At 44.2% G+C, this 26,916-nt stretch overlaps 1 protein-coding gene across 1 annotated transcript in view; it reads right to left on the reverse strand.

The window, feature by feature from the left end:
* The window catches only part of csmd3b (CUB and Sushi multiple domains 3b), a 2,327,439-nt gene that overhangs the window by 2,188,233 nt on the left and 112,290 nt on the right, over positions 1-26,916 (reverse strand). The gene's annotated exons all lie outside the window — the stretch shown is intronic.

The raw sequence follows: 26,916 nt of genomic DNA on the forward strand, positions 1-26,916 counted from the left end.
GTTAGATTTTTCTCCTTCCACTCGAACCAAACCCACCTGGTTTTTATGGGGTAAAAGCTCCCCCCCCACCCCACAATATTTTCAATCAGGATGAAGACTCTGATTAAACAATAATCATGTGCAGAATCAACTGTACCTTAAGCAGAATATGAGGTTCGGAGGCAAAACCGAATCAGAATTCAAGTATTTGTTGATAAACAGCACCATGGTACTAGGAATGACTTTAAAAATGAACCAAAACAGATATTGAATACTAAAGCTGGGAATGGACAAAAAAGCAGTTAGCTACTCAGAAGACATGAAGCATTGAAGAAAAGTTAAAACATTTTCAGATACCCTAGTAGCTTTCAAAATCCTCTGTGTAATAGGTTGTGTAAATCTGTGGAAAAAAAATCAGGAAAGAAGGCAAAAGAAATAAACTTTCTTGGGGCCAGAAGCAGAATATATGTAGAGAACAAAACCATTTCTCAGCCAAGTGTCTTAAGACAAGGGCAAACAGAAGATTTATAATCTAGATGAAGCTACTGGTCATTCAGATGTGGTGCCAGGGCCATTATAACGGTAACACTACGGTCTAACTGAAAAGGCTTGTTGTTTGAGAGTGTTGGCATACTAGTCTTCAATAAATCCATCGATTTCGAGTGAAGGTTGCATTCCTAGACTTGAAGCAGTTGGACTCATTGAAGACCGATATGCCAACAAACTGTATGCCAGCATGCCCTGAAACAAGTTGCAAGTGAGTCAGATTTCAGCTGAACTGTGTTGTTACAATAAAGATACTAATCCAAACATGAATATTGGACACTGATTATCAGAGTTGCACTACACGACTCATGTTCAACGTAAGAGAAATGAAGCTGTTAGGGAAAAGAAAGAAGGGTCAGCATCAAAAACCCTCAAAGATAGAAATAGTACATCAAGTATCAAATAGTGCGAGAACATAGACCTGTTCCAAGTCATTCAAAATATGCAGCTTCTGGCATTGAATTACAAGAACCTTATGACAACAGAATGTACACCAAATCTCATTTGTGCCATATAACAAGCTGTTTTCAAAGACAGGAAGTTCAAAGACATTTTGCAGTTTTAAGCTGATCCAAACACAGTTGTCACTTCCAGAATTATAAACTAATCAAGGTGCATATTAACAAGCTTGCTGATGAGAAATGTTAGCTTCCTGACTGACTATGATAATGGTGATGAAAGGCAATGATTAAAAAAAATGCATAAACATTGATTCAACGCCACTTAAAAGATTTCAACATTGCAATCGCTACCCACTTCACAATATTCTTCATGAACTAATGCAAGGTGAACTTATTTACAGTTCTGGGCTCAGTGATCTTTTGGCATGTTGCATTACAGGAAGAATCAAATATTATGTCTATCTTTTCAAACCTGTTTGGAAGATTCAAGTGGCTGTATATGAGTTTCAGAATCTTTTAACTACTAAAAGATTTCAGAGGAGGCTTTGTATGGCACATTGTTTTTTATTGGTTCATAGGATGCAGGTGTCGCGGGCAAGGCCAGCATTTATTGCTCATCCCAAATTGCCCTTAAGAAGGTGGTGGTGAGCTGCCTTCTTGAATTGCTGCAGTCCATGTGGTGTAGGTACTCCCACAGTGCTGTTCGGGAGGAAGTTTCAGGATTTTGACCCAGCAACAAAGAAGGAACAGCAAAATATTTCCAAGTTAGGATGGTATGTAACCTGGAGGGAAACTTGTAGGTGGTGCTGTTCCTGTGCACTTTCTGTCCATGTCCTTCTAGGCAGAAAAGGTCATGGGTTTGGGAGCTGCAGTTGAAGAAGCCTTGGTGAGTTGCTGCAGTGCATTTTGAACACGTGGAGGAAGTTGCAGTGAGAGGAGATGTCCATTAGGGTCCCTGTCTACACATTTGGAGGCTGGTATAGTTCATCTCACTTGGTGTACTATCCTAGTCTCAAGCAAGATGGAAAAATGGGTAATCCCTTCCTTGAGAATTTTTGCTTTGACAACATATACCTTGTAAAGGGTGGGCAGAGGTTTTCCACTTAAATGGCATGCTGAAAAAGTCCCAAAGCATAGAGTCATAGAGTTATACAATACAGAAACAGGCCCTTCGGCCCTTCATGTCTGTGCCAGCCATCAAGTACCTAACTATTCTAATCCCATTTTCCAGTACTACGCCCATAGCCTTGTATGCTAAGGCATTTCTAGTGCTCATCTACATACTTCTTAAATGTTGTGATGGTTCCTGCCTCTACCACCTCTTCAGGCAGTGCATTCCAGATTCCAACTATCCTCTGAGTGAAATTTTTTTCCCTCACATCCCCTCTAAACCAACTGTCCCTTCCCTTATATCTATGCCCCTTCATTATTGACCTCTCTGCTAAGGGAAAAAGTTTCTTCCTATCTACCCTATCAATGCCCCTCATAATTTTGTACACCTCAGTCATGTCCCCCCTCAGCCTTCTCTGTTCTAAGGAAAACAATCCTAGCCTATCCAGTCTCTCTTCATAGCTGAAATGCTCCAGCCCAGGCAACATTCTGATGAATCTCCTCTGCACCCTCTCCAGTGCAATCACATTCTTCCTATAGCGTAGTGCCCAGAACTGTACACAGTACTCCAGCTGTGGCCTAACTAGCGTTTTATACGGCTCCATCATAACCTCCCTGCTCTTATATTCTATGCCTTGGCTAATAAAGGCAAGCATCCCATATGCCTTCCTAACCACCTGATCTACCTGTGCTGCTGCCTTCAGTGATCTATGGGCAAGTACACCAAGGTCCCTCTGACCCTCTGTACTTCCTAGGGTCCTACCATCCATCGTATAGTCCCGTGCCGTGTTAGCCCACCCAAAATGCATCACCTCACACATCTCAGGACTAAATTCCATTTGTCACTGCTCTGCCCATCTTACCAGCCCATCTATATCATCCTGTAATCTAAGGCTTTCCTCCTCACTATTTACGACACCACCAATTTTCATGTCATCTGCGAACATACTGATCATACCTCATATACTCATGTCTAAATCATTAATGTACACTACAAACAGCAAGGGTCCCAGCATCGATCCCTGCAGTATACCACGAGTCACAGGCTTCTACTCGCAAAAACAACTCTCGACCATCACCCGCTGCCTCCTGCCACTAAGCCAATTTGGGATCCAATTTGCCAAATTGCCCTGGATCCCATGGGCTCTTACCTTCTTAACCAATCTCCCATGCGGGACCTTATCAAAAGCCTTACTGAAGACCATGTAGACTACATCAACTGCTTTACCCTCATCTACACATCTCGTCACCGCCTTAAAAAATTTAATCAAGTTTGTTAGACACAATTTCCCCCTGAAAACTCCGTGCTGACTATCCCCGATTATTCCCTACCTCTCCAAGTGGAGATTAATCCTGTCTCTCAGACTTTTTTCCAATAGTTTCCCAACCACTGATGTTAGACTCACCGGCCTATAATTACTTGGTTTATCCCTGCTACCCTTTTTAAATAATGGTACCACATTTGTTGTCCTCCAATCCTCTGGTACCTCTCCTGTGGCCAGAGAGGATTTGAAAATTTGTATCAGAGCCCCTGCTATCTACTTCCTTGCCTCACATAACAGCCTGGGATACATCTCATCTGGGCCTGGGGATTTATCCACTTTTAAGCCTGCTAAAACAGCTAATACTTCCTCCCTTTCAATGCTAATATGTTCAAGTATATCACAATATCCCTCCCTGATCGCTATACCTTCATCGTCCTTCTCCATAGTGAACACAGATGAAAAGTAATCATTTAAAACCTCACCTATATCCTCCGGCTCCACACACAGATTACCACTTTGGTCCCTAACGGGCCCTATTCTTTCCTTGGTTATCCTCTTGCCCTTAATATACTTATAAAATGCCTTAGGATTTTCCTTTAACTTGCCCGCCTTAAACAGCAGAGACCTAACACAATCTGGTCCCTGCCATTTTCTGATGGTTTTTCTTTTATTCATTCATGGGATGTGGGTGCCATTGGCTCGTCCAGCATTTATTGCCCGTCCCTAATTGCCCTTGAGGAGGTGGTGGTGAGCTGCCTTCTTGAATTGCTGCAGTCCATGTGGTGTAGGTACACCTACAGTGCTGTTATGAAGGGAGTTCCAGGATTTTGACTCAGTGACGGTAAAGGAATTGTTCCAAGTTAGGATGGTGTTTGACTTGGAGGGAACTTGCAGGTGGTGGTGTTCCCATGCATCTGCTGCCCTTGTCCTTCCAGGTGGTCGAGATCGTGGGTTTGAAGGTGCTGTCGAAGGAGCCTTGGTGAGTTACTGCAGTGAATCTTCCAGATGGGACACACTACTGGCACTCTGCACCTGTTAGTCTCCACTGGAGTTATGGCAGGATCTAGTGGAGCCACCACAGATTTTCAGGCCTCATGACTTTACACAGAATAGTCATTATGAAAGTGTGTGGTTGAGGTTAAAAATATCGACCCTGAAGCATAACTACTAAACTATTTTGAAACTGACAATGCTATTGCCAGATATCATGATTGTCCCTCACATGATAATCTCCATGTTATATATTTTCTTTAGGCCTTTAGGGAAAAAATATATTTTAAGACAAGTTTTAGACAGTTTTTAAAAAATATTTAAAGCATCTTGCCTGACACCTGGATAAGCAAAATTCTTAAATGTCTTCAAACAGTTAGATCTCCAGAGGGGGTCAACTAGCTCAGCCAATTTCCAACAGTGATGAGGTTTCCTTCTATTCAGAAATCAGGTGCACGGAAGTTACTTTGTGTCTTTGAAATGTTAGGCAATTAATAGTTTGTATGCATATATTGCACATTGAGATTGCTCTTAATGACAAGAAAGCAGTCTAGTAATTTGATAAGCAAACGCTATGCCAAAAGTAAATTTAACCAACCCATTGACTGGAATTTAGCTGTTTGCACCCTACCTATCATCATGTGATTACCTGTTTCATGAGAATGAGCTTCTTTTGGCTGAATTTCTCCAGCCCTGGGGAAAGTGTGATGTCAGGAAAACGGCAAAGAGCTGCTTAGAGATGGTTCCCCAACACACTCCCGCTGTTAGGAAAGTTTCCTGGGAACAGGCCAGCTGCCCACTCAATGGAAGCAGGTAGCCAATTGAAGAAATTAAGAACCCAATTAGGGGTGATTTCTCATGCTCATCGGCATTGTGATGGTGACAGAGCAGCCGCCCCGCTGGGTGTGGAGGCTGCCAACCCAATGGTGGCAGCCTCCCTGTGGCAATCCCAGCAGCCTTCAGAGCCAGATGTTCCAATCCCCCAAAGAGGGGGCCTCAGGCATCAAAGTACCCCCCCATGGCCCAAAAATTTAAGTGGAGGGATTTCCTTTCCGATCTGAGGGCCCTACTGCCTTCTCCCTTCTTAAATTGTTATCTATCTTTTAGGCTCCGAGGTTGGCTCCACTTTGAGGCACCCTTGCATTCTCCGAGCACAGTGGCACAGTGGTTAGCATCACAGCCTCACAACTCCAGCAACCTGGGTTTGGTTCTGGGTATTGCCTGTGCGGACTTTGCAAGTTCTCCCTGTGACTGTGTGGGTTTCCTCCGGGTGCTCCGGTTTCCTCCCACATGCCAAAGACTTGAAGGTTTCTAGGTAAATTGGCCATTGTAAAAAATTGCCCCTCGTGTCGGTAGGTGGTAGGAGAATTGAGGGAATGTGTGAGGGGGGAAAAAAAAGGATTAATGTAGGATTAGTATAAATGGGTGGTTGATGGTCTGCACGGACTCGGTGGGCTGAAGGGCCTGTTTCTGTGCTGCATGACTCTATAACTCAGACTCAGCAGTGACTACCTCTCCTGGTGGGGCTGCTGAGGATCCAGAGTTGCTGGATTGCAAAGACATTCCAGAAAACAGCATAGCAGGCCAGTCCTGACTCTTCCTGGGCTCTCCTTGATTGGTACAACACACTAACTGAGGTACAGGACAACTCAACAGCAAAACAAAATTCTGCAGACAAACTACAAACAGCTATAAAATCGTGTGATCTTCCAAATCACAAACTTTTGGGGGGAAGTTTACAACCCAAGATCAAGTGGATTGGGTGCAAGTGGAAAGGTAAAAACTTTAAAATTCTCATACCCAGCTCCTACTCACTTCCAACCAAATCTCAGGAGGTGAGTCAGTCACTTTTAGGATGCTGCATGCCTCGATATTAACTGAAATTTTATTTTTCACACATGGAGGCTGTAATTCCCCGGACTCGGTAATCCCTGCAGGTAAAAGTGGGTGAGAAAGGCCGGATCCGTGAGGTAGGTATTCTTACTGCACTGAATGTTGGACAGGAGGAACAGTAATGTTTCCCTCAGGCCTTAGCTCCATGCAATCAGGCCGCTATGATTAGCTGACAACACCCCGCGATGTCTGCATTCCGCCCCCCCCCCACCACAATGTTTGACACCCCTGCACCCTGTGATGTCTGACTTCTCCTCCCACCCCATGATGTCCCACCCCCATCCTAGCCCCCACTGCTGTACTGCATGATGTCAGATTTATCAGCTGGCTGTCGGGGCAGGAAATCAAAAATTTTAAAGACGCCCTGTTGTCAAATTGGGAAAGATGTGCAAGAAACCCTTCTTTCTGTGTTTCCAGTCCAAAACTTGTTTCCCCCATCCTTTTCCGACTCTGAGTAAAAATCAGGGCCGCTGTGATGTTTTGAACTGAATATACTGGAATGGTGCACAGGAGTACTTTACCCTCAAAGAGAAGATGCTTGACATTCAGTATCAGCATAAAGTTTTCGATAACTTACAAAAAGATCTTCAACCTATTTCTCTGCCTTAGAAATTCTTTCATCATTGAGAACCACATGGTAATAATATGCTGAACTAATTCTGTTGCGCAATAACAAACTTTCAATAGAAGTTGGGCGCCATGACCAAACAGTTGCCTGCAAGCCAATAGGACCACATCAACCTCACATTCTTACCAGTAACCTTTACAATGATGCAATATGTGTATTTATAGAGTGCTTTTTCTTCGGTTTTTTTTGCCAGAAAAGCACTGGGTAGAGACCTTCCTCTGCTCTCCAGCATTTCCCCCAACCCACGTCAGAAGGAGGGCAACAGTAAGAGAGACTAGTCACCAAGTACCAAGTACAAATTACAAGTGACTGGTAATAAATTCCAATTCCAATTTACTCATTTTGACCAGTTAAAACCATCAGTTATCAGAGATTATGGATTCATGATGGCATGCTAGACCCCCACCTACTAAGAATGGGCGGCACAGTGGCGCAGGGGTTAGCACTGCAGCCTCACAGCTCCAGCGACCCGGGTTCGATTCTGGGTACTGCCTGTACGGAGTTTGCAAGTTCTCCCTGTGACCGTGTGGGTTTTCGCCGGGTGCTCCGGTTTCTTCCCACAGCCAAAGACTTGCAGGTTGATAGGTAAATTGGCTGTTATAAATTACCCCTAATATAGGTAGGTGGTAGGGGAATTGAGGGAAGGTGGGGATGTGAGAGGGTAATGGGATTAATGTAGGATTAGTATAAATGGGTGGTTGATGGTCAGCACAGACTCGGTGGGCTGAAGGGCCTGTTTCAGTGCTGTATCTCAAAAATAAAATAATGAGGCATATTAATTTTGTCATATGAACATTGATTTGAAAACAGTTGCTGAAGTGAAGAAAGGACTTGTTTAAAAACAAATCACCAGTCCCTTGGTTGGAAAGACATTTGCATATTAACAGACAGTGCTTGTGAAGACAAAAGGGGTTACTTCCCTTATTAAATTTAACCCACAATGGACTTTGAGCACCAGACATTGAAGGTGAGGGAGCTCAAATTTCAGGATGACTGCTGGGATAGCCAAATACACAAACAGACGTGGTCAGACCAGCTGGTCATGTGACTAGCCTGCTTGGCAACCTAGTTTTTCTGAATTATACAAGCAGGTTGAATTGAGAGACTGCAGTATGCTCCTGGACTGAAGAAGATCTCTCCTGTCTGTCTGCTCCCATCGCTTTCTCATAGAACTCTAAATCCACTGAAGGCACATGAACTCCAAGAGAGAAAGGTCTCCTACAGCGAACAAGGTTTAAAAAGAATACTGGGCCCCAACGAAGAGCAAGATCTACCTACAATCAAGGACTCTACAGTGAGCTCGAAGAATCGTAACAAAAACCCTCTACAGAGATTGCCTCAAACTCTTCCACTTTATTTTCTTCTGCTCTTTTCTGTCTCTATCTGCATGCATGTATTGTACATGCATGCTCACGTGGGCGCGTCATGTATCAGTAGATGTTAACTGAATTAGAGTTTAAGTTTAATAAATTTTAATCTTTCTTCTTTAAACCTAAGAAAACCCTGTTTGTGCTGGTTTCTTTGCCTTATAATTGGAAAGCAATGAACAAGGATTCACCAAGGGGGAGCTAAAAACACGGTGTGGTTAAAATTAAACCCTGTTACGATAAGACCAGGTGAAGGTTGAGAGGGAACCCTAGACCCCTTTCTCACCTGGTCGTAACAATGATTTCACATCAATTTGTTTACGTGCTTTAGAGACATTCGGCACAATATTCAACTGTCAGCTGTCTGTTTTCCTGAAAAACCAACACCTGCAGTTGAAAATCAAAGAGTCCCCTCAGCTCCCCATTGATGGTCAAGGCCTGCCTGATTCAATTTGAATTCAGGCCTGTAAATGGGCAAGAGACCTACCTGCCTGAAAAAGGTGGAAAGCTGTTTAAATATGCATATCAGGGTCTTATCAGGGTCTTATTTATGGCCCTGATTGCAATTTTCAAGTACAAATGGCAAGTTGTGTGCCGTGCACACTGTATCCATTTGCACCAGGCCACACAGTCTCAAAGTGACTACTGATCCTCTCTAAGGTCAGCTTGTACCTCACCTCAGCATGACTTGTCAGGTAGTCTAGCAAAGAATCTGGCTGATTTACCACCCTTCCACAACTGGCAAGCATCAGGGCAGCTGCTTGACACCAGTGACATTGAAATGAGGCCCATATCCGTAAATTGTTTGAGACTTCTAAAGCTGGCTTTGGTGAGCAGTGCAACTGCACTAGTGGAAGTTAAATTCCCCTCTGCTCATTATCTTAACAATCAGAACCTCAATGTTCTTTATACCTAATGTGATTCCAGTGTAACATTGGATGGTGCCAACAAAGTGGGCATAAGATGTCAAAATTTTAGGAACAATCTCACACATTACTGCCTATTTTGCACTGCCACCAAGATTGAATTTTACCCCGATAGTTTTCCAAATGACTGGAAAATTATGAAAAGAAATGGGTTAACATTAGATAGTTGGTCACAGATGTAAGGGAAGTGTTACTTTTCACACTCCATCCAGGGACATAAAAGGACGAACTTTACAAGGGCAGAAAGGCTTTGAAATGTTTTATCAACTATTTTCAAACCTCATGAATACAGATAGATATGTAAAATATTACTTTAATTTAGCAAGGGCACTGCAGAATAAAAGTAACATTTACATATTGGCATTCATGAGGTTTGAAATCATCATTCTAGCACACGACTGCTTTATTGAAAAAAAACATTATTTGGGACCAACTGAAACAAAATGGAATATGAAAAGCACACAGACACAGACACCTTGCTATAGCCAAATAGTGTAGGACATCTATTTAATATCACATGAAGCAAGAGGTAAGAGGTAAGTAACAATTTGTACTGCTCTCAACAAGCTTGTATACAAAAAATTATCAGTAACAATATTCATACACCACAGTGGACGTGTCACACCTAGAATAAGAAGCGGACTTATCACAAGAACTCCAGAAGGTCAACGCATCCAGCATGACAAGCTAACTATTTCAAGTGTTCACTTCCCCAAAGGCAAATTTCAAAATTAAATGGTTTGCTGCTGTTTTGTTACTGTGGTTCCAGCAGTGGAGAGTATCTGCCACATGGAAGAAAACTAACATTAAAATACGAGAATTTATGTCTGATGTTTAATATTAAATAAAAGTGTCGCAATGCAATTAAGCCAACCAATTGGACATGATAGCTTGACAGCCAATTGCTACGATACTTACAAATGGAACACAACTCTCTAAGTTATCAGATGATTCTAGTTGGATGGAATATAATAAGTTCTGGAAGCTTGCAACAACATTCATTTGATTCCTGAGGTTTCTCAATCTTGAACCTCCAGGATTTGTGAAGTTATTTGACATAAGCACATTTGACTGTATATTCTGATCAATTCACTAGTAAACACATTTTTTTTAATAACCAAACCCATTGTTCAGAAGAATAAAAACAATAAGCTCTGAGATGCAGAGGGATCTGGGTATCCTAGTGCATGAATCGCAAAAGGTTAGTATGTAGGTACAGCACGTAATTAGGAAAGCTAATAGAATGTTATTGTTTATCGTGAGAAGAATTGAATACAAAAGTAGTAAGGCTATGCTTCAGCTATACAGGGCATTGGTGAGACCACATCTGGAGTACAGTGTACAGTACTGGTCTCCTTATTTAAGGAAGGATGTAAATGCGTTGGAAGCAGTACAGAGAAGGTTTACTAGACTCGTACCTGGAATGGATGGACTGTCTTACGAGGAAAGATTGGACAGGCTAGGCTTGTATCCGCTGGAATTCAAAAGAGTAAGAGGTGACTTGATTGAAACATATAAGATCCTGAGGGGTCTTGACACAGGATGGCTGTGGAAAGGATGTTTCCCCTTGTAGGAGAATCTCGAACTAGGGGTCACTGTTTAAAAATAAGGGGTCATCCATTTAAGACAGAGATGAGGAGAAATATTTTCTCTTAGAGGGTCGTGAGTCTTTGGAATTCTCTTCCTCAAAAGGCGGTGGAAGCAGAGTCTTTGAATATTTTTAAGGCAGAGGTAGATAGATTCTTGATAAGAGATGGGAGGTTATCGGTGGTAGGTGGAAATGTAGAGTAATCAGTTAAGCCATGAACTTATTGAATGGTGGAGCAGGCTCGAAGGGTCGAGTGGCCTACTCCTGCTCCTAATTCATATGTTCGTATGTACGTATGTGTTCAGGAAATGGATGAATGTGTCAGTACAACCAACAGCAAGTGAAATTATTTCACTAATGCACACTAAGATATTCCCTAAAATCAGATTTTAAACCCATCAAAATCGTTATTGTTTTTCTCATATATATCTTCTTCTTTGGCCTCCTTGTCTCGAGAGACAATGGGTAAGCGCCTGGAGGTGGTTAGTGGTTTGTGAAATTGTGCCTGGAGTGGCTATAAAGGCCAATTCTAGAGTGACAGACTCTTCCACAGGCGCTGCAGATAAAATTGGTTGTCGGGGTTGTTAAACAGTTGGCTCTCCCCTTGCGCTTGTCTTTTTTCCTGCCAACTGCTAAGTCTCTTCGACACACCACATTTTAGCCCCGCCTTTATGGCAGTCTGCCAGCTTTGGCCATCACTGGCAACTCACTCCCACGACTTGTGATCAATGTCACAGGACTTCATGTCACGTTTGCAGACATCTTTAAAGCGGAGACATGGACGGCCGTGGGTCTGATAGCAGTGACGAGCTCGCTGTACAATGTGTCCTTGGGGATCCTGCCATCTTCCATGCGGCTCACATGGTCAAGCCATCTCAAGCGCCGCTGATTCAGTCGGGTGTATATGCTCGGGATGTTGGCCACCTCGAGGAGTTCTAATGCTTTGTCTTTCAACACACTATTAACATATTGTTTGCCTTTGCTCCATGACCTTTTGGTCAGCTATGTGGCCTGGTCCAATCTACACCTTCTCCTTTGTTATCTCTTGCCCCACCCCCACCTCACTTGCTTATAACCTGTGACTTTTCTAATATTTGTCAGTTCCGAAGAAGGGTCACTGACCCGAAACGTTAACACTGCTTCTCTTTTCACAGATGCTGCCAGACCTGCTGAGTGGTTCCAGCATTTCTTGTTTTTATATCGAGGAGTTCTGTGTTGGAGATACGGTCCTGCCACCTGATGCCAAGGATTCTCTGGACGCAGCGAAGATGGAATGAATTGAGATGTCGCTCTTGGCTGACATATGTTGTCCAGGCCTCGCTGCCGTAGAGCAAGGTACTGAGGACACAGGCTTGATACACTCGGACTTTTGTGTTCTGTGTCAGTGCGCCATTTTCTCACACCCTCTTGGCCAGTCTGGACATAGCAGTGGAAGCCTTTCCAATGCGCTTGTTAATTTCTGCATTGAGAGACAGGTTACTGGTGATAGTTGAGCCTAGGTAGGTGAACTCTTGAACCACTTCCAGAGCATGGTCGCCGATATTGATGGATGGAGCATTTCTGACATCCTGTCCCATGATGTTCATTTTCTTGAGGCTGATGGTTAGGCCAAATTCGTTGCAGGCAGCCGCAATCCTGTCAATGAGTCTCTGCAGACACTTTTCAGTGTGGGATGTTAATGCAGTGTTATCAGCAAAGAGGAGTTCCCTGATGAGGACTTTCTGTACTTTGGTCTTCGCTCTTAGACGGGCAAGGTTGAACAACCTGCCATCTGATCTTGTCTGGAGGAAAATTCCTTCTTCTGAAGACTTGAGCACTTGAGAGCAGCAGGGAGAAGAAGATCCCAAACAGTGTAGGTGCGAGAACACAGCCCTATTTCACGCCACTCAGGATAGGAAAGGGGTCTGTTGAGGCACTGCTATGCTGAATTGTGTCTTTCATATTGTCATGGAATGAGGAGATGATACTTAGTAGCTTTGGTGGACATCCGATCTTTGCTAGTAGTCTGAAGAGACCACGTCTGCTGACGAGGTCAAAGGCTTTGGTGAGATCAATAAAAGCAACATAGAAGGGCATCTGTTGTTCTCGGCATTTCTCCTGTAGCTGGCGAAGGGAGAACAGCATGTCAATGGTGGATCTCTCTGCTCGAAAGCCACACTGTGCCTCAGGGTGTGTGTGTATGTATATATATATATAAAAGTCTGTATAAAGTGCCTTCACAGTATGTCTGTTGTCATAAATCTAACTGTTAATGGTAAATCCTACCAGGACAAAGTTACAGTGACCATATGGGAAATGAATTAATGAATTTCAAACAAGGCAGAGTTATTTATGAAAACCTGTGATTTAAACATGCCACCCTCTTCACTGTAGTCTGATATATACATAACGGTGTATTGCTTTTAATCCAATAAAAAGCATGATTACAAAAATAGATAAAAGGTTTCCACTGGTTGATCAGAATATCCGATCAGATCTACTCATATGCAAGCCCATCATTTCATGATGGATTGGAGACTTTTAAGCATAATATACCTAACTTCGGGATCATTGCAATGTAAAATCTTGAAAGTCCCAACTTTTGATTTATTTTCCAACAATTGGTTAAGCTGTAGCAGACTGGCAGTAAATAATCTACTCTGGGAGGTGTGAGTACAATAAAATATCTTGTGATGGATTAATTTCATCCATATTCTATGATCACAAGGATAATGAACTGAGATGAGTCTCGATTTCTTGACCAAAATATTGATTTTGTAAACCAGTGATCCAATTTCAGTATCTCATTTTTTGGAGGGCAGAGTACCAAATTGAGATGAAAAACAGCCTTGAAAAATGCCTCTGCTGTGTTTCCTGTCACTAAATTAATGTCATCATATATTTGCACAAAAGCAATCGTTTGGCCCTGGGATTGGATCTAAATATGAAATTTATGTATTAACCTTGAGTGATATTATTAGTTTTGAAAAATATTGCATATGTATAATAGTAATGTTTTGCACAATGATGCGCCTTGCTAACATAATGAGAAAATGTTGCCAAATACATTAACAGACAAAAATTACGAACTAGAGGCTGGATTGTCCTCTGTTCTATTCCCATATTGTCAAATCACATTTGTTGTATGTGTTTTATTTGCTTTATGTTGTTTATGAATAAAATGTTAAGTCCTGAATCACCTGTCTGAATATTTGCGATACACAGATGGCCATACTCAGTGGTAGAATTCTCGGCTCCGATGTCTATGGGAGATGGGGAGGGAGCAGGGGCATGTGTCTATGACTGGAAATTTAATGACAGGATCTTGTTAGCAGATTTTCTTTCTCTGTTTCCCACCTGCCAGTCAACAGATTGAGAGGTTAGGTGGCTGCCAGGCCAGAAGGCCAGCGGCAGAAAGTCACAGTTGGGTACTGCTGGGGAAAATCCTTGGCAATTAGAGAAGACCGGACATGGTGACAGGAGGGGCAATGGTGGAATGGGGTCTAAGTGTGAGGAAGGAGGGAAAGATCGCAGAGGATCTGAAGATTGTGATGAGGGAGACTGCAGCAGCAGCATATTTACTTGAAGGAATGGGAGAAAAAGCACTTGTGGCCCTTCTTCTTGTATGTTTGGTTAGTCTAGCCAGGAGAGATTACTGAGTCTTTGGTAAGTTTTAACAATAACTAGTTTATGACATATTAGAGAACTATATACAACTTTACATAAGTCTGTCTAACTCCACAGATGCCATGCTGCTTCTCCTTCAAATCTCTCTCTCATGTGATCTCTTACATCATCATAGTGGGGGGTATTACTCACACTGTCTCAAACATTAACCCTTTCAAACCTTATACTCCACTTCTGGCCAAAAAGCAATGCTCTAAATAGTACTGTTATGACCGCGCTTTGACACTTTTTGTCAAGTTTTTTTTGAGGACTCATGTATTTTAGAATTACAGACATTGTTTTATTTGGGAAAACTGAAAAGAATTCCATGGATATTTTTTGCACTGAGATCATTGAAAGGACACTCCTTAGACAGCACCTTAGACAAACTCGCGACCTCTACCACCTCGAAGGACAACAGCAGCAGATGCATGGGAACATCACCACCTGCAAGTTCCCGTCCAAGTCACACACCATCCTGACTTGGAACTATATCGCCGTTCCTTCACTGTCATTGGGTCAAAATCCTGGAACTCCCTTCCTAACAGCACTGCGGGTGCACCTACCTCACATGGACTGCAGCGGTTCAAGAATGCAGCTCACCACCACCTTCTCAAGGGCAATTAGGGAAGGGCAATAAATGCTGGCATAGCCAGCGACGCCCACATCCCATGAATGAATAGAAAAAAAAGACTAGGAAATCCAGCCCCAGCCATTAAAGCCTTATAACTCCCAAAATCTGAGGAACAGATATTCATTTAAATACTATAATCATGGCACTATCTCACTGGAGCAGGTTACTCCCAAATCCACTGCAGTTAAACTGGAAGTAGATACACTTGCAGTGGGTTAGGATTGAGTTTCACATATTTACGGATTTAACTTCCCCCCCATTCATCATGGGGGAAGGAGGGGTTAAAAGAGCCTCCTCGTTTCTGAGTCAGATGGTTGTTGGTTCTCAAGTTCCACTCCAGAGAATTAAGCACATAATCTGATGGAAGGGGTCATCAACCGTGCTATCAAGTGGCACTTGCTCAGCAATAGCCTGCTCACTGATGCAGTTCTGCCAGGGCCATTCAGCTCCTGACCTCATTACAGTCGAAACATGGACAAAAAAGCTAAACTCCAAAGGTGAGGTTAGCGTGACTGCCCTCGACATCAAGGCAGCATTTGACCAGGTAGAGCATCAAGGAGCCCTAGTAAAACTGAAATCTGAGGGGAAACTCTCAGCTGGTTGGAGTCATACGCAGCAAAAAAGAAGATGGCTATGGTTCTTGAAGGTCAATTATCTCAGTCCCAGGAGATCACTCCAGGAGTCCCTTAGTGCAGTATCCCAGGCCCAACCTCTTCAGCTGCTTCATCAATGACCTTCCTTCCATCATAAGGTCAGAAGTGGGGACGTTTGCTGATAATTGCACAATGTTCAGCACCATTCATGACTCCTCAGATATTGAAGCAGCCCATGTACAGATGTAGCAAGACCTGGACAACATCCAGGCTTGGGCTGATAGGTGACAAGTAACATTTGCGACACTCAAGTGCCAGGCAACGACCATCTCCAACAAGAGAGAATCTAACAATCTCTCCTTGATGTTCAATGGCATTACCATCACTGAATTCCCCCACTATCAACATCCTGGGGGGTTACCATTGACCAGAAACTGAACTGGACCAGCCACATAAATACTATGGCTACAAGAGCAGGTCAGAGGCTGGGAATTCTGCAGCGAGTAACTCACCTCCTGACTCCCCAAAGCCTGTCCACCATCTACAAGGCACAAGTCAGGAGTGTGATGGAATACTCTCCACTTGCCTGGATGGAGGCAGCACCAACAAAACTCAAGAAGCTCGGCACTATCCAGGACAAAGCAGCACACTTGATTGGCACCCCATCCACCACCTTCATCATTTACTTCCTCCACTACCGACGCACTGTGGCAGCAGTGTGTACCATCTACAAGATGCACTGCAGCAACTCACCAAGGCTCCATTGACAGCAGCTTCCAAACCCACGACCTCTACCACCTAGAAGGACAAGTGCAGCAGATGCATGGGAACACCACCACCTGCAAGTTCCCCTCCAAGTCACACACCATCCTGACTTGGAACTATATCGCTGTTCCTTCACTGTCGCTGGGTCAAAATCCTGGAACTCCCTTCCTAACAGCACTGTGGGTATACCTACCCCACATGGACTGCAGCGGTTCAACCTTCTCAAGGACTATTAGGGATGGCCAATAAATGCTGGCCAAGCCAGCGATGCCCACATCCAACAAACGAGTAAAAAAAAGTTTGTAAATAAATTTAGGCTGACACTCCAAAGCAACAATGAGGGAGAGCACTGTTGTTTCAGATGTGAGGTTCAACCAAAGCCCTCTCAGGTGGATGTAAAGACCACATGCTGCTATTCAAAGACAAACAGGAGAGTTCTACCTGGTGTCCAATATTTATTTCTAACCAACATCGCTAAAAGAATTGATTATCTGGACAATTGTCTGAGATTAAATAAATTCATATTTGAATTTAATATGAGCAAGTAAATTAAAGATTGCAGCAGAAGTTGAAGATTCAATGGTAAGAAGTGGACCTGCTTTTCAGAAAGGTTGTATGAAGACATTTTCTGCACTCAGGTACTGATTTAGAAAGTGGTGCACATGTCCTGAATAGCAAAACAGAGGTGAACTGACATGAATGCTGCAGAAACACCATTTGTTTCATGCTCTCCACCACATGGGGAGGGGAAGAAAATGTAATGTCAATTGTAGATTCAGCTCTTGCATAACATGACACAATTTGTTTTTCACATACCTTTGTGCCCTGCAGCTGTTCACTGAACCAGTGCAGGTTTTTATAACTTTTGGTGGAGAAAAATGTTTCTGCTTGTGACGTTCATGTCAAGTTGATGTGACAAATATGAAATGGAAATAGAGGATAAAGGTCTTCTAGGCTGTTGCAAATACCTTGCAAAGGTCTCTTGCCTTGCCTTCAAACATTTTTGTTTTGTTTAGACCAGCAGAGAAGTGATTTGAAATGCTGCACAGATGCAAACAGGGAATTGAGATCAAATGTAGTCTTCAGGTGAAGTGAGGTTAGGGGCAGAAGATAGTTTGGATCAGGGCACTCAGATGCAAGATCTTAAATATATCTCCACAAATCACGATTCCCTTTTAACTTTCATGACTGAAATATTGATGACTTGCACGTGTTCTTCACTGAAATTTTCTCCCCATACTTCCTGAAGGCATCAACTCTATGCTGGGTAAAGTCCTAGCAATACTCCAAATCATGCTGTAGTCCATTTTTAGGCTTCGGCTTGATTAACTTATTACCGAGGAACCAAATGCCTCAATCAGCAATAATATAAGCAAAATACTGCAGATGCTGGAAATCTGAAATAAAAACAAGAAATGCTGGAAATAATCAACAGGTCTGGCAGCATCTGTGCAGAGAGAAGCAGAGTTAATGTTTCAGGTCAGAGACCCTTCTTCAGAATTGACAAATATTAGAAATATAAAAGGTTTTAAGCAAGTCAAGTGGGAGTGGGACAAGAGATAACAAAGGTGAAGGTGTTGATAGGACAAGGTCACAGAGAATAACTGACCAGAAGGTCATGGAACAAAGGCGAATGGTATGTTAATGGTGTGCTGAAAGACAAAGCGTTAGTACAGAGAGGGTGTGAATGACTGTAAAGCACAGAGCACTCCAAGCACTAACATAAAAAAACGCATTAAAGAAAACAAACAGTGGGTATGCACAGTGGAAACAAACTAAACAAACTGAAAAACCAAAAACAAAATAACCAAATCAAAAAGGAAAAAGAAAAAAAAAAATAACTAAGCATAAAAAGGGGGACCCGTCATGCTCTGAAATTATTGAACTCAATGTTGAGTCCGCAGGCTGTAATGTGTCTAATCGGTAAATGAGGTGCTGTTCCTCGAGATTGTGTTGATGTTCGTTGGAACACCGCAGCATTCCCAGAGATGTGAGTATTGGAGCAGGGGGGTGTGTTGAAATGGCCAGCAACCGGAAGCTCGGGGTCATGCTTACGGATTGAGCGGAGGTGTTCCGCAAAGCGGTCACCCAATCTGCGTTTGGTCTCCCCAATGTAGAAGAGACCACATTGTGAGCAGCGAATACAGTATAGTAAATTTAAAGAAGTACAAGTAAATCGCTGCCTCACCTGAAAGGAGTGTTTGGGGCCTTGAGAGGAGGTAAATGGGGCAGTATTACACCTCCTGCGATTGTAGGGGAAGGTGCCATGGGAAGGGGATGAGGTGGTGGGGGTAATGGAGGAGTGGATAAGGGTGTCGCAGAGGGAATGATCCCTTTGGAATGCTGATGGGGAAGGTAGGGGAAGATGTGTTTGGTAGTGGCATCACGCTGGATGTGGCGGAAGTGGTGGAGGATGATCCTTTGGATGTGGAGGCGGGGGAGGGGTGAGGGTAGAATTTCGGGAAATGGGCCGGACACGGTTGAGGGTCCTGTCAACCACAGTGGGGGGGAATCCTCGGTTGAGGAAAAAGGAAGACATATCAGAAGCACTGTCATGGAAGGTAGCATCATCAGAGATGTGTCGGAGATGGAGAAACTGGGAGAATGGAATGGAGTCCTTACAGGAGGCAGGGTGTGAAAGAGTGTAGTCGAGGTAGCTGTGTGAGTTGGTGGGCTTATGATGAATATTTGTAGACAACCTATCCCCAGAGACGGAGACAGAGAAGTTGAGGAAGGGAAGGGAAGTGTCGGAGATGGACCATGTGAAGGTGAGAGAAGGGTGGAAATTAGAAGCAAAGTTAATATAGTTTTCTCGTTCCGGGCAGGAGCAGGAAACGGCACCGATACAGTCAATGTGTCGGAAAAAGAGTTGGGGGAGGGGGTCTGAGTAGGACTGGAACAAGGAATGTTCGACATATCTCACAAAAAGACAGGCATAACTTGCCTCAATCAGCAATCCTGCTGCAGCTCACAGGCTCCAGGCTAGTACCATATCCAACAGTACAGTGGCCAACCCAGCCAGTCGGAAGGCAATTCCAGGGAGAGCAGTCACAGAGGGAGGTTTCAGCCCAGGGCAGCAGTCACTCACATTATTCTTGTGAACCTTTCAGTGGGGAATGGAATGTTGGCTCTTACACATTCAATGACCCTCAATGTCTTTTGATCATCACTATTGACAAAACCCATCTGCCTCATTGGATCAGGGAGTGCTTCCATTGCCTGTCCATGCAACTGTCCTTTTGAATGCAAATGTGCAACTATATTTTCAGCCACTGTTCTGTGGTCTTTTTAAACAAGTTATTTCAATGTCCAGTAAACGTTCAAATAATAATGTTCCATATGACAAAATTAATATGTCTCATTTTGGCAGGTGTGGTTTCCGTCACAACAGTAAGTCGACCTCTTTAAATTTAACTCCTGTTTCTTCCAGATGGAGGGAGCCCAAGGGTGGCTTCAAGTTTCAACATGGAGGCACACTCTCACCAAATTTTTTGAAACTTTAAATAAAAAATGGTTCTTGCATCTAGGCCACCACTGTTGGGAATGGGAGGCTCGGGAATCCCTCTGCAGGGAAGCCTGTGGCTGCTCTCATACCCAGCAGGCAGGCAGGGCCTCTTGGCCGGCCTGGAGCGCTGCCCGCCCCCCCCGCCTGTTGCTGGGCGCCTGCCTCCAGATAGTTAAACTGCCCCCTGGTGGTTAGGGAATCTGGAGGCTGACTGGAAATTCACAGTTGGCCTCCTTTAATTGCTCTTAATGAGGCCCTTAACGAACCTAATCTGCTACCTGCCTCATAGGGGCAGGTAACCCTGCTAGCCCTGAACCCGCCTCCGCAAAAATGGCTGGTGCCACTACCAACATCGGGAAATCACCATGGCCTCCGGCACCAGTATTTTTGGGCTGCATCTACATCTGTTCCCAGCCCATTGAATCTTACAGTACAAAAGGAGGCAATTCAGCCCATCTTACCTATGCTGGCTTTTTGAAAGAATTATCCAATTAGTCCAAACCCCATGCTCTTCAACCTCAGTCCTGCAAAATATTTCCTTTCAAGTATATATCCAATTCCCTTTTGAATGCTACTGTTGAATCTGCTTCTATTGTCCTTTCAAGCAGTGAATTCCAGACTGTAACACTTCACTACATAAAAAAGTCTTCCTCATCTTCTCTGGTTCCTTTGCCAATTATCTTAAATTTGTGTCCTCTGGATACTGGCCCTTTTGACAGTGTAAAGAGTTTCCAGCTATCTATTCTATCAATAGCTTCCATAATGTTTAACACCTCTATTAATTTTGTCCTGATAATCATGTGAAAATATACAAGTGACTTTCTTGTAATTCAGGAAAATATTATAGTGATGAAACAAATAAAGCAGCTGGCGGAGAGTAATATTTTTAAACAATTAGGGGTAAAAATTGGTCTGCACCACACTTTGAATGTAAGAATCACAATCCATGACCTGCCCACATCTCTTGCTGTGGAGGGATGCAGCACACAAATTTCATGCTGCCTCCTCATTTAAATTCTTGGAGCATTGGCTTGAGTGGGACCTATGCTGCTGGCTGCCTGAGTGCTCAGCAAGGGGCCAGGTATCATTCACACAAAGCACATGGTGCAGACAACCAACTTCTTAAAGGCAGTCTGTCCTTCTTAAAGGGAAGCTGCAATGAATCACAGGAAGGTACTCCTGAATGCTATTGTTGCAATTCTAAACAATGAAAATGGAACACTGGGGCAGAGAGAGGGCTCCCAGGTGTATGGATACAGTGGAGGACTTAATGCTAGAGGTGGACAGGAGCAGAGGCGTCATGTTTCCACAGGGGGCCAGGAGGCCCTCAAAAAGCATCACAGAAAGCAATGAGAGTAGGTGGCCATGGAAGTAAATTCCTGAAGTCTGGCTTCGAGACCTGTTAGCATGGCCAATGAATGTATTTTCACATGACATCTCCTATTTAACACTCCACCATGCAGCTCAATGCACCCACCTCCATCACTGATCTAAAAGCACTCACTGGCACTTGTGATTCATGCCTACCATCCAGACACTCCAACTTACCCTCACACACATTCCAATGATGCCAGCCTCACACCCAGCTCCCTCTACTTCTGCATACTATCAGCTATTCAGCTGTGGCAAGCACATCACAAAAACACAGCGTAACACAATCAATTACATTCTTCCCTCTCTTTTGCAAGACAAGATTGCGCACAGTGGAAGGAAGCAGAGCAAAGCTGGCAATGGACAAGGATGCATTTATCTCCTGAACCCTATGGAAGAGATGTGACCTGCACCATGGGGCTGACTGTAACAGAGCCCATGGCATCCCTGTTTTTGAGAAAATTGAGGATGATTTATGTTTTTGTCTTATGCCCCTTCTCAACTCCCAACTCATCCTCATCCTGATATCTGGCATAATGAGCAAGCTGCACATAGTATGACCATGGACCTCTTACTTCCCATGCCACCTCACTTCCCTCATCCAATATTCTGCTTTCTGATTTCCTGCTCTCAGACACCCAAGAACCGCCATCTGTCCAGCCACAGCACACCCAGGAACAAGAGAGTGAACAATAGCACAGCAATGATGAAGAGGCCCCTTCACTTGATCTGACATTCGCCACCAAAAGCTCATATATCGGTACTGCATGTACCTTATAGTATCGAGTTGGGACCATCATGTTGTGAGTCACTGGGCACGAGTGGGCTGCAGCCAGGCTAGGGAGAATGGATGGTCTGTGTGCCAGCTCATTGGAGGGTTAGGTCGCACATGAGTTATGCAACAGGGGACTCAAATAAGGACTTTGATGGTGTGGCATACAGGGGAACACTGATGAGGATGCACATGATGAGATGCTTTCTGCATTGGCTGGCCTGCCTGACAGCCTCCTGTCCCTGTCAAGTAGCATGGAGGAATCCAGCTCCAACTTGGCAGAGGGCATCGTGCAGAACTTGCCCTCTCTGCAGCCTCTGCTCCATCTCTTTGCCAAGTTGCAGATCCAGGGGCACTGCAACTGCAGCCCCCATACATGTTGCAGCCTTTGTGTGGACAAGTCACCAAATGCCAGTGAGGATGCAGCAACACTCCCTGTCAAATCAAGGAACTTAACACAACACCTCCAAAAACATTCCACAGTACTTCCAGAGACTTTACAATCGCAGAAGTTATTTTAAATTACAAAATGATGAAAGGCTATTTATCTGAAACGTTAACTGTGTTTCTTTCTCCAGAGATACTGCCAGACCTAATGAGTACTTACAGCATTTTCTGTTTTTATTCTAAATTACCTTACCTGAAAGTTATTGCCTGGCCCTTTAAATAATAGTAGTGCGAGGGCCTCTTGCAGCTGAATGCATGTTCTTTGCTGAGTGACAAGTGAATGCATTGAATGGAATTGCATGGTTCCAGTTCACCAACAGAGTGTCAAACAGCCAGTAACACTGAGTGACGTCATGACAGCACCAGCTCAAAGACTTCTACCGCATTCAGGGGGTGCCCATGAGAGGGCTGCGTGGGTCGCGACAGAAGCAGCTGGAGGGGCAGCACACCCCACTCGGTTGACCTCTGGCTTCTGTAACACTGTCTCCAGTGGCAACACGGATCTCAATTTTTCACCCTTAGATTTTGAAACATTTTATATATTGCAAACATATATTCCCTCAATTGCTGATTGATTCCTGAAGGTGTATTTTAAACACCTCACCTGGCAGGAACCGTGCAGTTGAGGGGTTAAGGTTACTTTCAGATGACTGCATGACAAGTGTAGAAAATTAGAATAAAACTGCCAAAATGTTTGATAAAGCTTTACATTCACTTCATAAACTAAATGTCCAGTATCACCAGCTCAAAGTGAACCTTCTACAGAACAACCAATCACAGAATCAGTTGCTGAAGCTCACTGTCTCAGCTCACACATGAACAATAATACTTCCTTTCTATCTTTGAAGAAAAAAAATGTGGAAGAAGTATATTTGGTTGATCACCTCATAGTTTGTGAGAATCTCTATTAAACATGTGCATTACTGCCTTGAAGATATGGGCCCCTATATTTGCTTGGGGACAAAGGAGAGATATTGAGAGAAAATGAAATATAAAGCAACATTGCTTTTGGGAACAGTGCCTACTTTCACATAAAGTTTTAAAGGTTAGTCTTAGGCATTCTAAAGAACAAAATTTGACAAATTTCGAACCCATATTAAATCATTTCTTCACAAAGATAAAGGTAGAGTAGGAGAACACTCTAGCAACCATCAAGTTTGCCTTTTTCTACTGTGAGGACGAACATGTGAGTAGACTACCCCCACAGTTGTAGCCTGACCCAATTTCTGAGGCATGCTATGAACTGACAGATAGGATAGTGTCACGATCTCATCTAGCACTGTATCAAGCTGGTAGAGAATGAAGCTGGAGCTTCCCGTGGAGATGAACAAATGTCTATTGATTTTGCTGAACAAATGATGTTCAAAACAGAAGTAAAATGGGGATTCTCATCAATAGTCAGAGTGTGTGTGTGTGTGTGTGCATGCGCGCGCATGTGTGTGAATGTGTGTTTTCACATGCTCCTTTTGAAGAAAAGTATATTTGGTTGATCACCTCACAGTTTGTTAGAATTTCCATTAAACATGTGCATTACTGCCTTGAAGATATGAGCTCCTATATTTACTTGGGGACAAAGGGAGCAGAGTGGAGGAGGAACAATGATTTCTGGATGGGAAACCTGGAAGTGTGGTTTCCTGTCTGTCCTGCAAAAATTTAAATAAGTATGTCTTTTTTTTTTTCCAGCTAGTTTCTTGGGAAGGAAAGCAGCCAGGGAATGGATGCCAAGTAAACAGTAGATGGCAGGAGGTGGGTAATCGGAGATCTGGAGTAGTTGAAGTTTGGGAGGGTGTTGGATATTGAGTGGCAAGTTAGAGATCCGGGGAAGCCAGGGGTCATGAAGTGAATCAGAGATCAGAAGTCATAGATCTTGGAGTTATCAAGAATGGCAGAGATGATGGGGCGGGGTGGGGCATCAGAGATTAGGAGTTTGTGTGAGGATCAGAGATTGCAGGGAGCTTGGAGTTCACAGGGTGGGAGTGTCAGAGATCATGGGGGGTTGGAGATAGTGTGGGTAGGGATGGAGCTGACTGATTGCAGAGTTTATAAAGAGGTTAGCTTGTTAGGCCTGAAGGAAGCACTACTGCTCCTCCTGCACTCTGCTCCTGGCTTACCAGCAGTGCTGCAAATGGATCCGCCCTTCTCGCCTTTTACCCGCCTCTGTCAAGGAGCTCAAGGCGAGGAATCATGCTACAAGGGGCCAACTCTGGACATCAGCAGCCTCCCTTGCATGTCTTTCATAGCATCTCTCCTGTTGCCCCTGGATTCCTTCATCTCCCGATGTTTGGCCAGCTTCCCCCTCCTCATCCTTATCATCCTAGGAGGCAGCACGCTCCTCGCTATCCTCATTGCTCAAGTTTCCCCCCTCTGTAGCGACAGGTTGTGCAGTGCACAGAAGACTGCCAGGATATAGGAACATAGGAAATAGGAGCAGGAATAGGTAATTCAGCCCCTTGAGCCTGATCTTCTACCTCAACGCCATTTTCCACAGTATCCCCATATCCTTTGTGAGACATATGTGAGACCCTCACTAGACATATTGAAGGGCTCCACTGGACTGATATAGGCATCTGAATCTCATCTTGCTCAATGATCACTCACATTGTCCATTGGCAGGTGTTGTAACTCTCCTCTGCATCTCTGTGTGGGTTCCTTCCAGGCATCAGGAGCCATGTTCTCAGTGGGTAGCCCTTGTTTCCAAGGATCCTCCCTGAAGCTGCATGGAAGGCCGGAAAGGTTTTGGCACGTGGGACTGCCTCAAAATGTCGGCATCATGGCAACTTCCCAGGAAGCGTGCACAGACCTGCACAGACCTGCAGGATCCATTTATGGTGGTCACAGACAAATTAAATTGTATATTGCAGGAGTGGAAGCCCTTACTGTTGATGAAGGCCACTGGCTGGTGTGCAGGAGCCTTGATGGCCACATGTGCGCAGTCAATGACCCTCTGCACCTGGGAGAATCCAGCAATGGCCCCAAACCCAATAGACCTCTCAGCTTGAGAGCTGAGGTCCATGCTGAAGCCTACATAGTTGATGGCCCTCCTGAAAAGGACATTGGTGACCTCCTTGATGCATTGATTGGCTACGGACTGTGAGATCCCACACATGTCTCCAGTGGTCCCTGGAATGATCCAGAGACATAGAAGTTCAGCCCCACAGCTGCCTTTAGTGTCACCAACATTGGATTTCCACCAAGTCTCCTGGGGCTCAGCTTGTCCTGCATCATACTCCACAGATCAGTGCCAGCTTCCCTGGAGAGGTAGAGTCTTCATTGGCACTGCCTCTCGGACATCTGTAGGGTGCTCAGCCTTGACTGGTCAACCTACTCTGGAGGGTAACTTCTTCTGTGTGGGAAGCTGTTGGCTTTCCCCTCTGCATCCTTCTCCACCATCTGGAGGCCACTGCTGACCCTCCTGTGGGCTCACAGGTCATTGCGGTGCTGCTGCCAGTGCCTGCTCCTGCTTTCCACACTGATGCAACTCCTTTTCAACGGGGTGCACGAAGCCCAGGGGAATGAAGCCTTTATGTGGCCTCTCCCTGTCTTCAAGGCCCCCCCTCCCTCCTTCCCCGCAACTTATCACTTCAGCCACAGGTAACATTTGCCCTTTGGACCCCTGGTATGGCACCCCCTTAGTGCTGGCACCTTTTCCCCCACTCCTCAGATGATGTCCAATGCCCTCCCTTCTCCACCCTTCCTGGCAGGTGCTGCTGCCTCTCACTTTGTAGCCAGCAATAAGCTTCTACCTCCATGTGGCCCCCTGTGATTCCTGAGCACCATTAATAAAATTTAAAACTAGCAATGAAATCGTTGTCAATAAGTCTGTTAACTACATTAATTGCCTGCCCACCGCATCAATATCTGCTCTCCGCCCTCCATGTTTGCCGCCATCGATTAAAATCAAGATGGGAGGCGGTGGCAGTGGTATTGTCACTGGACTAGTAACTCAGAGACCCATGGTATTGCTCTGGGGATGTGGGTTTGAATCCCACCATGGCAGAAAGTGGAATTTGAATTCAATTATTTAGCTGTTCACAATATATATCAATGATTTGGATGTGGGGACCAAATGTAATATTTCCAAGTTCACAGATGACACAAAACTAGGTGGGAATGTGTGTTATGAGGAAGATGCAAAGTGCTTCAAAGGGATTTGGACAGATTTAGTGAGTGGGCAAGAATGTGGCAGATGGAATATAATATGGAAAGATGTGAGGTTTTGGTATTTGATTTTGGTATTTTGGTAGGAGGAATAGATGTGCAGAGTATTTCTTAAATGGTAAGAGATCAGAAAGTGCAGAAAGTGTTAGTGTACCTACCTCACATGGACTGCAGCGGTTCAAGAAGGCAGCTCACCACCACCTTCTCAAGGGCAATTAGGGATGGGCAATAAATGCTGGCATAGCCAGTGAAGTCCACATCCCATGAATGAATAAAAAAAAAGTGTAGATGTACAAAGGGACCTGGAGTCCTTATCAATAAGTCACTGAAAGC

Source organism: Heterodontus francisci, chromosome 5, assembly GCF_036365525.1.
Source record: "Heterodontus francisci isolate sHetFra1 chromosome 5, sHetFra1.hap1, whole genome shotgun sequence".
In the NCBI taxonomy this organism is placed as follows: domain Eukaryota; kingdom Metazoa; phylum Chordata; class Chondrichthyes; order Heterodontiformes; family Heterodontidae; genus Heterodontus; species Heterodontus francisci.